General features: G+C 39.0%; 1 protein-coding gene and 1 pseudogene across 12 annotated transcripts in view; one reads left to right on the top strand and one right to left on the bottom strand.

The window, feature by feature from the left end:
* Window positions 1–11,474, bottom strand: part of Znf148 (zinc finger protein 148) — a 122,281-nt gene that overhangs the window by 73,946 nt on the left and 36,861 nt on the right. For all 12 annotated transcript variants that reach the window (XM_031363718.1, XM_031363711.1, XM_031363708.1 and 9 more), the window contains 2 exons: window positions 9,542–9,623; window positions 2,918–3,053 (listed from right to left, as the gene is read on the bottom strand). The gene's annotated coding sequence lies outside the window, so the exon portion shown is untranslated. The remainder of the gene's footprint in view (window positions 1–2,917; window positions 3,054–9,541; window positions 9,624–11,474) is intronic.
* On the top strand, window positions 4,066–4,442 carry LOC116085839 (annotated as a pseudogene).

The following is an 11,474-nucleotide window of genomic DNA, read 5'->3' as shown; positions in this document are numbered from 1 at the left end:
CTCAGAAATCCACCTGCCTCTGCCTCCCAAGGGCTGGGATTAAAGGCGTGCGCCACCACCACCCGGCTAAAAGTGACCATCTTTAACCATAGAAAAATAATCTATAAATATTTAAGGAAAGTTAACAGACATTGTGACATAACAGGAAAGCCATTCAAAAACCTAGTATCTAAGCATATAAATACATTCCAAATATTTATCAAAATGTCTTCTAAAATGACACAACCAGAAAATAGTGGCACTGTGGATCTAAAACACTGCACTTTTGCCAACTCAAACAATTTAAGAAACAGGTATAACTTATCTTTATCAAGATGAGAAGGATAGGGTTGAGGGGGGCACACAGTGGTCCTGGTTAGGCTGTAGTAGTGTACATTTGTACACTGTACACTTGGTACTAGCACAAACTCAAACTACTCATTGCATTAGAAAATTGAATTCCATCATTTTATAATGCACAGATATAAGAATTACTTCTTAAGTTTCCCTAGATACAATGAACAAATGTTTAATGCCTGATACTTTGTTTAATGTGCTACATCGTTGACCAAGATTTATCTAGGAACAGAATAGATGTTAACTGTTTAAATCATTATAACTGTATAACTGTCTATAAAGTTAAATCTAACACAAACTCTAGTGTGACAGACACCTGGTTACCCAATACCCACACCCAAAATCTGCTGTCTCCTATCTAATAAGTTATGTTTTGGGATTAGAGAGAGGTGGCTCAGTGGTTTAAAACACTGGCTGCTCTTACAGACGACCTGGACAGATATACATGCAGGCAAAACATCCATAAACATAAAATAAGATAATAAATTGCCTACAAAAATGCAAAATATTCTTCTGTTTTCTCCTCTCCACTGACAGGCACTGTAGCAACCACACCCAACAAGCTAGAATTTCAATATTAATAATAGAGACTGGAAAGGTCCTTCATGGGTTAAGAGCATGTGCTGCAATTATAGAAAACCTATGCTGGATTCCTAGCACCCACATGGAGGCTGACAACCACTTGCAGCTCCTTTTTACAAAAGCCACTGCCCCTCTTCTAGTCTCTACGAGCACTCCATGCATGTACTGCATATACATACAAGCAGACAAAATACTCATATACAATTTAAAAAATCTTTTTAAATTTTTTTTTTAAATATTCCTAACAGCATGGGCTCAGAGTATAATTCAGTGACAGAGTATAATACACTTAGAATGAGCAATGCTCTAAGCTCAATCATCCTCAACAACCTCACCCCATCAGACTTCCCAAAGCAAAGGCGCCCTGGAACATCCCAATTACGGAAGTTCCATACAACTATGAGAAATGTCTCATAGACATTTCTCATAGTTGTATGGAACTTTTGAAAGTTTACAAAAACCTTTCAGATAGATAAAAATAAATTTCTATGATTATAAGGCTATCATGGTAGGCAATTCTAATTCTACATGGTAATACATCAGGCTGCTTGCTTAGTGAACATACCACATGTACACATTCAGAGCACTATGTTATCTTAGATTCCTTTCCTTTTGTTGTGATAAAATATTCAGACAAAAGTAACTCAAGAAAAACAGGGCTTATTCTGGCTCACAGTTCAAGGTAGAGAAGTAGAGGCAGCAGGTGCTTGAATATAGGAGGAATGCTGCATCAACAGTCAGACAGTGAACAATGAATGAAGCACACTAGCGCTCAGTTTCACCTGCTGCATTTTATATAGTCCAGGATTCCCTGTTCATGGCATGGTCTCGTCTACAATCGTGATGAGTCTTCCCACATCAATTAATCCCTCACAGACAGTCTCAGAGACTAACCTTAACCTTAACCTAAACCTAGATAATCTATTACTGGTAAGCCTGTAGGCTTAGCTTCTAGACAATTCTAGATCCTAACTAGCTGACAAAATTAGCCATCACTTACATTTTTACCCAATATTTAAAAATGTATAGAGGATACAATTATATTAATAGTCTAGCTCTTGGTCTCTTGCTCCTCTCCTGTTCTCTTGCTCTTTCTCTGCTTCCCTTCCCCGTTCTCTCTCCACATGCTCATGGCCCTCTTCTCCTGTACTTCTCTTCTCTCCCTCTCCTCCTCCTCCTCCTCCTCCTCCTCCTCCTCCTCCTCCTCCTCCTCTTCTTCTTCTTCTTCTTCTTCTTCTTCTTCTTCTTCTTCTTCTTCCTCCTCCTCCTCCTCCTCTCTCCCCCTCCCTCCCTCCCTCTCTCTCTCTCCCTCTCTCTCCTTCTCTCTCTCTCTCTGCCTTTCTCTGCCTCTACTACTCTCTTACCTCCCCATGCCCTGAATAAACTCTATTTTATACTAAGAAAAAAGTCTAACATTTTTCCTTGGAATAAAAAATTTCTTTAGACATTCTGGAAAATGTAATGTTGGGATGGTAGAGTAAAAGTATAATCATTGTTAAGGAGATTAATTAAGAGAACAACTACTACTTATTATTACATGATATATTAATCAGTTTCATCTCAAAAATCTCTTAAGAAGCCAAGCATTGTGATAGAAAACTTCAATCCTAGTACTCAGGAAACAGAGGCAGGCAGATCTCTAAGCTCAAGGCTAGTCTGGTCTACAGGGTAAGTTCCAGGATAGCCAGGGCTACATGGAGAAACCCTGTCTTGAAAAAACTAAACAAACAAATAAATACATATTTCCTCCACATATGAAAATTCAAACTGAAACTATGATAAAAACCCAATAATGAAATCTATCATCCAACAAAAAGAGGTTTATATTTGAAAAAATTACTGAACTTTCCTAGTCCAAAACTATATATACATCAGTGACCTTTATAGATAGAATGGCTACCTCAAATGTGTGCTGTTTTTATTCACAACTTAATTAAAACACAGCCTAAAGTTAAATAAGTAAAATGTACTTTTTCAAGATTATGAGACATAAAGTTACCTGAGGCTGAAGTAAGAATGAAGACTTCAAGGAAGGGAATGCTGTTGAGTTGAGAAAGAAAACATGGTTGAGTTTCTACCTCTCACAGGCTCCAGAAACTCTCGGGATCCTCTCAGTCACTTGTGCCATCCAATGCCTACAAGAGAATACATAGAGGATAAGTGAAACCTATCGCACTGTGCGAGGGAGAACATGCTGTGACACTGTGTGCAAGCTGTCTGAGTACTGCAACAATACCTGCAATCTAGGGAGCTGTGCCTGAGAAAGAGAGGGGGCACTGACTGAGAACACCCAACAGTGGCAGGCAAGAAAAGAGAAGCGCAGGGCAGTGGTGGTGCACGCCTTTAATCCCAGCACTTGGGAGGCAGAGGCAGGTGGATTTCTGAGTTACACAGAGAAACCCTGTCTCGAAAAAAAAAAAGAGAGAGAGAGAAGCAACCCCAATTTTTAAGAAAAATTGATTTGGGGGCAGAATGAGGCTCAACAAATAAGCGTGCACGCTGCTAAGCCTCATGACTTGAGTTTGATTCCTGGAACCACACAGAGGCAGTGGGGAGCTGATTCCAGCAAGTTCACCTCTGACCTCTGCATGATCTTCTCCTCCTCCGCATATTCAATGGATGAATGGATGGATGGATGGATGGATGCATGGATGCATGGATGGATGGACGGACAAGATTTTAGGTAAATCTAATTTGCCTAGTTCTGGAATCTACAACTCTTGAGATATGAAATATTACATCAAACTTCAGAGGGCTTCAGAACTATAAGGTAAGCAGCCATACAAAGACACTAGTCAAAACTACTTTATTAGGTCTATGGACTGGTGTGGCAATACATGCCTTTAGTTCTAGGCCAGCCTAGTCTACACAATAAAACCCCTGTCTCCCAAGAATAGTCTGTGAAGTGAAAGTGAAGCAAACAAATATGGGGCTCAAAAATAACAAATACCAGTAGTGTGTATATTCATAACAGAAAGAGCATCATCCTAAAATCATATAAGCATCTAGATATAAAAACTGGGGGACTTGGCCCTACCCTCCAGACAGGATGGGCCCACGCTCAGTGGGGAGCGAAGGTGGGAAGAGGCCCACGGTGCCGAGCTCCAGCCGAAGCACAAGGGGGGTAAGTAAGGAGGTGCCCATACCATGGCTCGTACAAAGCAGACTGCCCGCAAATCCACCGGTGGCAAAGCACCCTGGAAACAACTGCTACAAAAGCCACTGGCAAGAGTACGCCCTCTACTGGAGGGGTGAAGAAACCTCATCATTACAGGCCTGGTACTGTGGCACTCCGTGAAATCAGATGCTGTCAGAAGGCTACTGTACTTCTGATTCACAAGCTCCCCTTTCAGTGTCTGGTGCGAGAAATTGCTCAAAACCTCAAAACAGATCTGCGTTTCCAGAGTGCAGCTATTGGTGCTTTGCAGGAGGCAAGTGAGACCTATCTGGTTGGCCTTTTTGAAGATACCAACCTGTGTGCTATCCTTGCCAAATGTGTAACAATTATGCCAAAAGATATCTAGCTAGCACGTCGCATACGTAGAGAACCTGCTTAAGAGTCCACTATAAGGGGAAACATTCCATTCTCAAAAATAGTTTTTTTCCTCTTCTTCCTGTTGTCAGTAGTTCTGAATGTTAGATATTTTTTCCATGGGGTCAAAGGTACCTAAGTATATGATTGTGAGTGGAAACATAGGGGACAAAATCAGGTATTGGCAGTTTCTCCACGTTCATTTGTGTGTGAATTTTTAATATAAATACACGATGTGAAGCATTAATGCAAGCAAAATGTTTTAGTGAACACATTTCAACAGTTCAACTTTATAACAATTATAAATAAACCTGATAAAATTTTCTGGACAATGCCAGCATTTGGATTTTTTAAAAATAAGTAAATTTCTTATTGATGGCAACTAAATGGTGTTTGTAGCATTTTTACATACAGTAGATTCCATCCATTCACTACACTTTTCCAACTGAGTTGTCCTACATGCAAGTAACATGTTTTTAATGTTATCTGTCTTCAGTGCTGTTCCTGTAAGTTTGCTATTAAAATACATTAAACTATAAAAAAACTGAACATCAGAGTTATCTTAGAAATAATCACACAGAAAATGTACAATATAACCTATACTGAAAAGCATAGGCTATACACAAGAAAATACTCTGACAGCAAGCTCCTTTTTTAAAAAGATATATTTATTTATTTCATGTATATGAGTACACACTGTAGCTGTATAGATAGTTGTGAGCCTTCACCTGGTTGTTGGGAACTGACTTTGAGACCTCTGCTAGCTCCACTCAACCCTGCTCACTCAATTCCTGCTCACTCTGGCTCAAAGATTTATTATTATAAATAAGTACACTGTTGTCTTCAGATGCACCAGAAGAGAGCGTCAGATCTCATTACAGGTGGCTGTAAGCCACCATGAGGTTACTGGGATTTGAACTCAGGACCTTCGGAAGAGCAGTCGGTGTTCTTACTCGCTGAGCCATCTCACCAGTCCCGACAGCAAGCTCTTATTAGCAAAGTATCAAACGAATGAATGATGTTATAAAACTTTCTACCCTATGAGGTCCATGCATAGTTTGCATCTGATTTACAAACGGCTCTGACATGTTTACAATGACACAAAGGCAACAAGGATAATAGTGCCCACTTAAAGCCCAAACAGTACTAATCTCCCAGCACTAAGGTAGTAGAGGCAGTGATCTCTGTGAATCCTGAGGACAGCCTAGTCTACACAGTGAGTTCCAGCCCAGCCAGGGCTGTTACAATGAGGCCCTGTTACAACAAAGGATAAACTTCTAAAACTTATACAAGCATCTGAAAGTTCAAAGTCAAACCTATCCATGATCAGTACTCTACTCCTAAATTTTCGTGAATATTAATGCTTATGTTTTTGTTAACAAAACATGTACAAAATAAAATGTGCTCTCTTTTTCAACAGGACTGCTATCATACATAAACAATATGAAAAATAAAACCAGCACAGGAGAAATGGGAAGGAATGATGATCTGGACTTGCAATATTATATGTGTATAAGCATTATATGCAAAATAGCCATTTCAACAATCACAAGATACTTAAAAATACCAGAAAATGTACCTCACAGTACTGGGTCAGTAGTAGAGTACTTGTATAATTTGCATGAGGCCTAGGTTCAGTCCTCAGTATGGTTCTCAAAATAGTAACACAAGCCACTACGGGGACTCATACCTTTAACCCTGCCTCTTAGAAGCAGAAGAAGGAAGATCTCTGTGAGTTCAAAGCCAGCCTGGTCTACACATCCAGTACCAGGACAACATGGGCTACATAAACAGACTCTGTCTCAAAAAAGCAATACAGAAGGGGCGGGGAGTGGCGGAGACAGGCATATATATTCATCAAAATTAGTTAATATAAGGTGATTCTAGGTGTTCTCGTGGGTTGGTTTAAACAAAGATTTCAAAACATTTATTATGTTATGAACTCAACTTATGTTTCACCTTTAACTATGAAAACAATCATCTAGCAAGTAAAATTCTCAAGCAAAGAAATTATTTCAAAAAAACCTATAGAAATTTGAAAATAGAAGAACGTGATTATTAAAATACAAAACCATATGCCAAGTATTCAAAAGAAAACTTATAACTGCAAAGCACAATCAGTAGTAGCCTTAATGGTTAATCTATAGAAATTACTCAATTAGGATTAACCAAACTACTCAATGGGTAGTTCTTGTTACCAAGTCTGGTGACTTGAGTGTACGGAAGAGAAAGCAAACTTCTGCAAATTGTCATCTGCCTTCCATATATGCACAAGCAAGAATAAATAAATAAATATAACAAGTTAATCTTTACTGAAAAAGAAAACACAGGCTAGGCAGTGGTGGCGCATGCCTTTAATCCCAGCACTTGGGAGGCAGAGGCAGGTGGATTCCTGAGTTTGAGGCCAACCTGATCTACAGAGTGAGTTCCAGGACAGCCAGGGCTACACAGAGAAATCCTGTCTCGAAAAACCAAAAAAAAAAAAAAAAAAAAAAAAAAAAAAAAAAGAAAATTACCCAATTAAATACAGAGAGAAAAAAACAAAGAGCTCCAGAGATATATGAACCAACATCCTGTTTACCAATATTTCTTAATATAAGAATGAAAAAAAAGTAAAATTTAAGCCAAATATTCCTCATATTTGACTATTTTTTAAAAATAAGCTTACAAACTAAGGAAACTCAATTTCCATTGCAATAAATATGAAAAGTGCTACTCCTGAGTCAAAATAAAAGTGTTAAAAAGAAGCATGGGGAGAAGAACATCTGGACAGCAGGAAGGGAAAGGCAGTGTGCATAGGACGACGCTGCTGGTCTGAAGGAGAAGAGCCCACAGGCTCACATGGGAAGCCTTGTCCCTAGCTGGTGGAACTTTTGTGAAGGGCCTTGTTGGAGGAGATGTGACACTCAAGGCAGGCTTTGAGGTTTCAAGACTAGGCCACTCCCAGGATGTTTTCTCCTGCTTCCAGTTGGAGATGTGAGCTGTCAGCTGTTCCTGCCTTCATCATGGATTCTCACACTCTAAAACTATAGGTCCACTTAAATGCTTTCCTCTATAAGTTGCTATGGTCATGGTGTTTTATCACAGTAACTGAAAAGTAACTAATGCAAACATGAAAATAATGGCCAACTTCCAACCAGTGACAACAGACGTTACAAGATGGTAGAATCATAGACTCACAGAAAGGAGGGGGAAGAAAGAAAGGACAATAAAAAGAAGATACATACTGCTTGTAAATGTACATTCTCTGGCAGAGACCAAACTAAGTTTTAACAATATCCAGCAGACTAGCAAACTAAGGCATAAAACACTAAACTAAGCAGTAAGACAGCCTCAGAAAAATTAAAAGAACTCAACTCCTACAAAGTATGTTTTCCAACCATAATAAATTCAAATTAGATAAATAAATGTTCTATTACTTTTTATAACCTGAATTGCTTAAAAATCTGAATTTATGAGCTGGGCATGGTAGAACTTGCCTTTAATCCCAGTACTTGGGAGAAAGAGTCAAGCAGAGCTCTATAAGTTCCAGGCCAGCCTATTCTACAGAGTGAGTTCCAGGCCAGCCAGGGCTTTACAGGAAGATCTTGTCTTAAAAAGACAAACACTAAACTCCAATATCTTTATATAATCAACAAATGCAGACATCTAGCACTACATTTTTCCAGATGATGAGTCAACTATCCCAACTTGTTTACCAGGTTGCTTGTTTCCTTTGTTTGTTTTTAAGAAATGAGCCTTACTGTCCATGTCTCTCGGTTATAGCCAGCTGAGTTGGGTGCTCTGGAGAGATAAGTCGAAGAGACAAACCCCTTCAGTAGGTGGACAACAGCCACAAATGCACATGGATCAGCCAATGAGGCCTTGGGAATTATTATTTTCTTTTCTTCATTTTTTTAAAACAAACTTATCATTTACTAAATTTTCTCCCTTTTTTGAGACATGGTCTCAAGTAGCCCAGCCTGACTCAAATTTGTGATGTGTCCAATGCAAGCCTTGAACTCCTGTTCCTGTCTCTACCTCCCAAGTCCTAGGAGGTGTACACCACGGTATACAGACCATTTGTGCCTAGCATAATCGTCATCAGGGAAGCTTCATCCAGCAACTAATGGAAACAGATGCAGAGACCCACAGTCAAGGATCCTGCAGAAGGGAGTAGAAGGAGATTGTAGAAATCAAAGGGGCCAAGGACACCAAAGAAACCCACAGAATCTACTAGCCTAGGCTCACAGGCGCTCGCTCACAGACTGAACCAGCTGATCAGGGAGCCTACATGGTTTGACCTAGGTCCTCAGCATATGTGTTACAGTTGTGTAGCTTGGTCTCCTTGTGGGACTCCCAAAAGTAGGAGTGGAGGCTATCTCTGATTCTTCTGATTGCTTTTGAGACCCTTTTCCTCAAACTGGGTTGCACCATCCAGCCTTAATACAAGGGGAGGTACCCAGTCTCACTACAACTTGATATACCATCTTTGGGTCATATGCATGGGAAGCCTACTTTTTTTCTGAAAAGAAACAGAGGAAGTAGGGTAGGGGTGGGGGATGGTAGTATGGAGACCAGCCTGGTCCATAGAGCAAGTTCTAGGACAGCCAGCCAGTGTTACAAAGAGAAACCTTGTCTCAAAAAACAAAAACAACAACAAAAATAAAGATAGGTAGACAGACAGATGAGTGTGTTATTGTAGATATATAAATATCCTATAACTGTTAATTATTTCATTTTCTTTCATGTTGTTTGATAAAGGCATAAGTTTAATACAAACACCAAGACAGGCTGCCAAGAAAGAAAAGGATCAACTGTCCTCCTAACATAAAGAACTGAGAGATCAAAAAACAAAAAACGAAACAAAAAAAAAACAGATCTGGTTAAATGAAAAGACAATGGCCTTCAACCTTCAACTCCATAACATCAATTCTCTTCAGTGTATCTGCACAAAACATACAGCAAGCACTATTATGCTACTCTTTGAAGGTGATGCTATTCATAAGCAATACAAAGGCACTATCCAGGAGATACAGTGTATCTGTGTAAGCATGGGGACAACAGTCAAATGTAAAAACTAAAGCCTGGATTACAGCAATCATGAGTTACCTCTATTAAATGTGTCAGGTATAAGCCCATCCCGCCAGATCACTTGGCTAAATTTCCAAGCCACTGATTCTTCTTTTCTATCCTGTAAAAGTATGAAAATACAAGTTAGTAACCCAAAAGAACTGAATTAAACACATTCTTACAGCTAGGCAAAATAGTTGTAACTAAATGTTACAAATCTACCAAAATTCTTTTCCTAAGTAGATGCTACTGGATTAAACATAATTCACAACTAACAATTCAACTGCAATAGCCCATCAATTCTAGCTGTTTATCAAAGACAGTAAGACAGTTTTAAACTTCTAGTTAAGGATTAAGATATCTTGAAAGTTAGGACAATTTTGAATCATTTTAAGATAGAAAAAAGCTCAAATGTGTTGCTGGTATAAAGAGACTGGCACGGAAGCATCAGAAACAAGTTGTGGACTGCCTGGGCTACTTACGAAAGAAATAAAAATATGAAAACAAGCATATTCTACGCGTTGGTCACTCACATGATACTACTTACTTAATAAAACCCCAGAGCAATAATGCCTCTTGCTGAAATGGCTAAATGTATTAACACTGTAGTTTGGGGGCAGGAAAGACAGTTTAGTGGGAAGAGCTCTTGCAAAGGATCCCAAGTTCAATTCTCAGCACTCATATTGGGACGTCTGTAACTCTAGTTCCGAGAGACCCAATACCCTCTTCTGGACTCCCTAGGCACCTGCACACACCCACACACATGTTTTAAATAAAAATGTTGGCCCCTTTCTTGAATCCTAGCATTCAAGAGGTTGAGCCAGGAAGCTGTCCATCAAGGCCAACCTGGGCTACATAGTGAAATAAATCTAGGCTATTTATTTATAAATAAATCTGTTAATGTACCTAGCATCCATGAAGCCCTGGGTTCAATACTCAGAACTGTATAAGCAGAGTATGGTAGTGCCTGTCTATAAATCCAAACTTGAGGAGGTGGCAAGAGATCAGAACGCAAGATCATCTTTGAGTGTATACCAAGTTCAAGGCTATCCTAAGCTACATGAGACTTTGGTTACTCACATCCTCTTCCCCTTGATTCTCCAAAAAGAAAAGAAAAAAACAGATGAATGTAGAATGTGAAAGTAAAAAGAATATTTTTTTAATTATAAGGCAAAAAAGATTTAATAATGTCAAAATAATCTATGGATGATTTTTAATTTACATATAATAATCAACCTCAGAGAAAACTAAGAAAATTAACATTCAGATACCAGACACAGATCCGCTTTCTTCATATTAACTGGGATATTTTCCCAGTATATGAAACAAATGCTATGAAAACTAAAAGCTGAATTTTCAGACACAGAATAGGCCAAAAGTAAGTTTATTAGAAAAAAAGATGTGGCATGTGGCACACACATGCATGTGAAAGCCCACAGTTGATGTCAGCGCCTTTCTCATTCACTCTCCTCTTTATTTATTGAGGCAGGGTCTCCAAACTGAACCTAGAGCTGGACAATTTGAATAGTTTAGCTAGCTGGTTTGCCCCATAGATTCCTTGTCTCTTCCCAGGTCCTGGGATTTCAGACAGTAAATGTGCCTGAACTCAATGCATCAAGCACCCATTTTTAAACCTTGGTACAAATCCTTTATATCAATAAAAGCCACCAATGTAATAGCTAGGAAAGAAGCAAGCAATTAAAAATTCTGTTGATAATAGTTTTATCAAGGGGTTCCAAAGAGTAACTTTTCTGATAATTTATCATTTTATAGTCAGTGAGTAGCTCTAGTTATAATTATTTTCTCAATGTACTTTAAAGTAATCCATTTCATGGGACAATGATATAACTGAGTGGGAGAGCACTTGCCTAGCATGCTAAACACCCCAAGCTCCTCTTGCGTGACAAGACTCTTCCTAGGAAAATACAACACACACACACACACACACACACACACACACACACACACACAC

The sequence above is a fragment of the Mastomys coucha genome, unplaced genomic scaffold (genome assembly GCF_008632895.1).
Source record: "Mastomys coucha isolate ucsf_1 unplaced genomic scaffold, UCSF_Mcou_1 pScaffold12, whole genome shotgun sequence".
Classification (NCBI taxonomy): Eukaryota; Metazoa; Chordata; class Mammalia; order Rodentia; family Muridae; genus Mastomys; species Mastomys coucha.
Note: the sequence above shows the minus strand (reverse complement) of the source record. Positions and strands in the feature narration are given on the sequence as shown.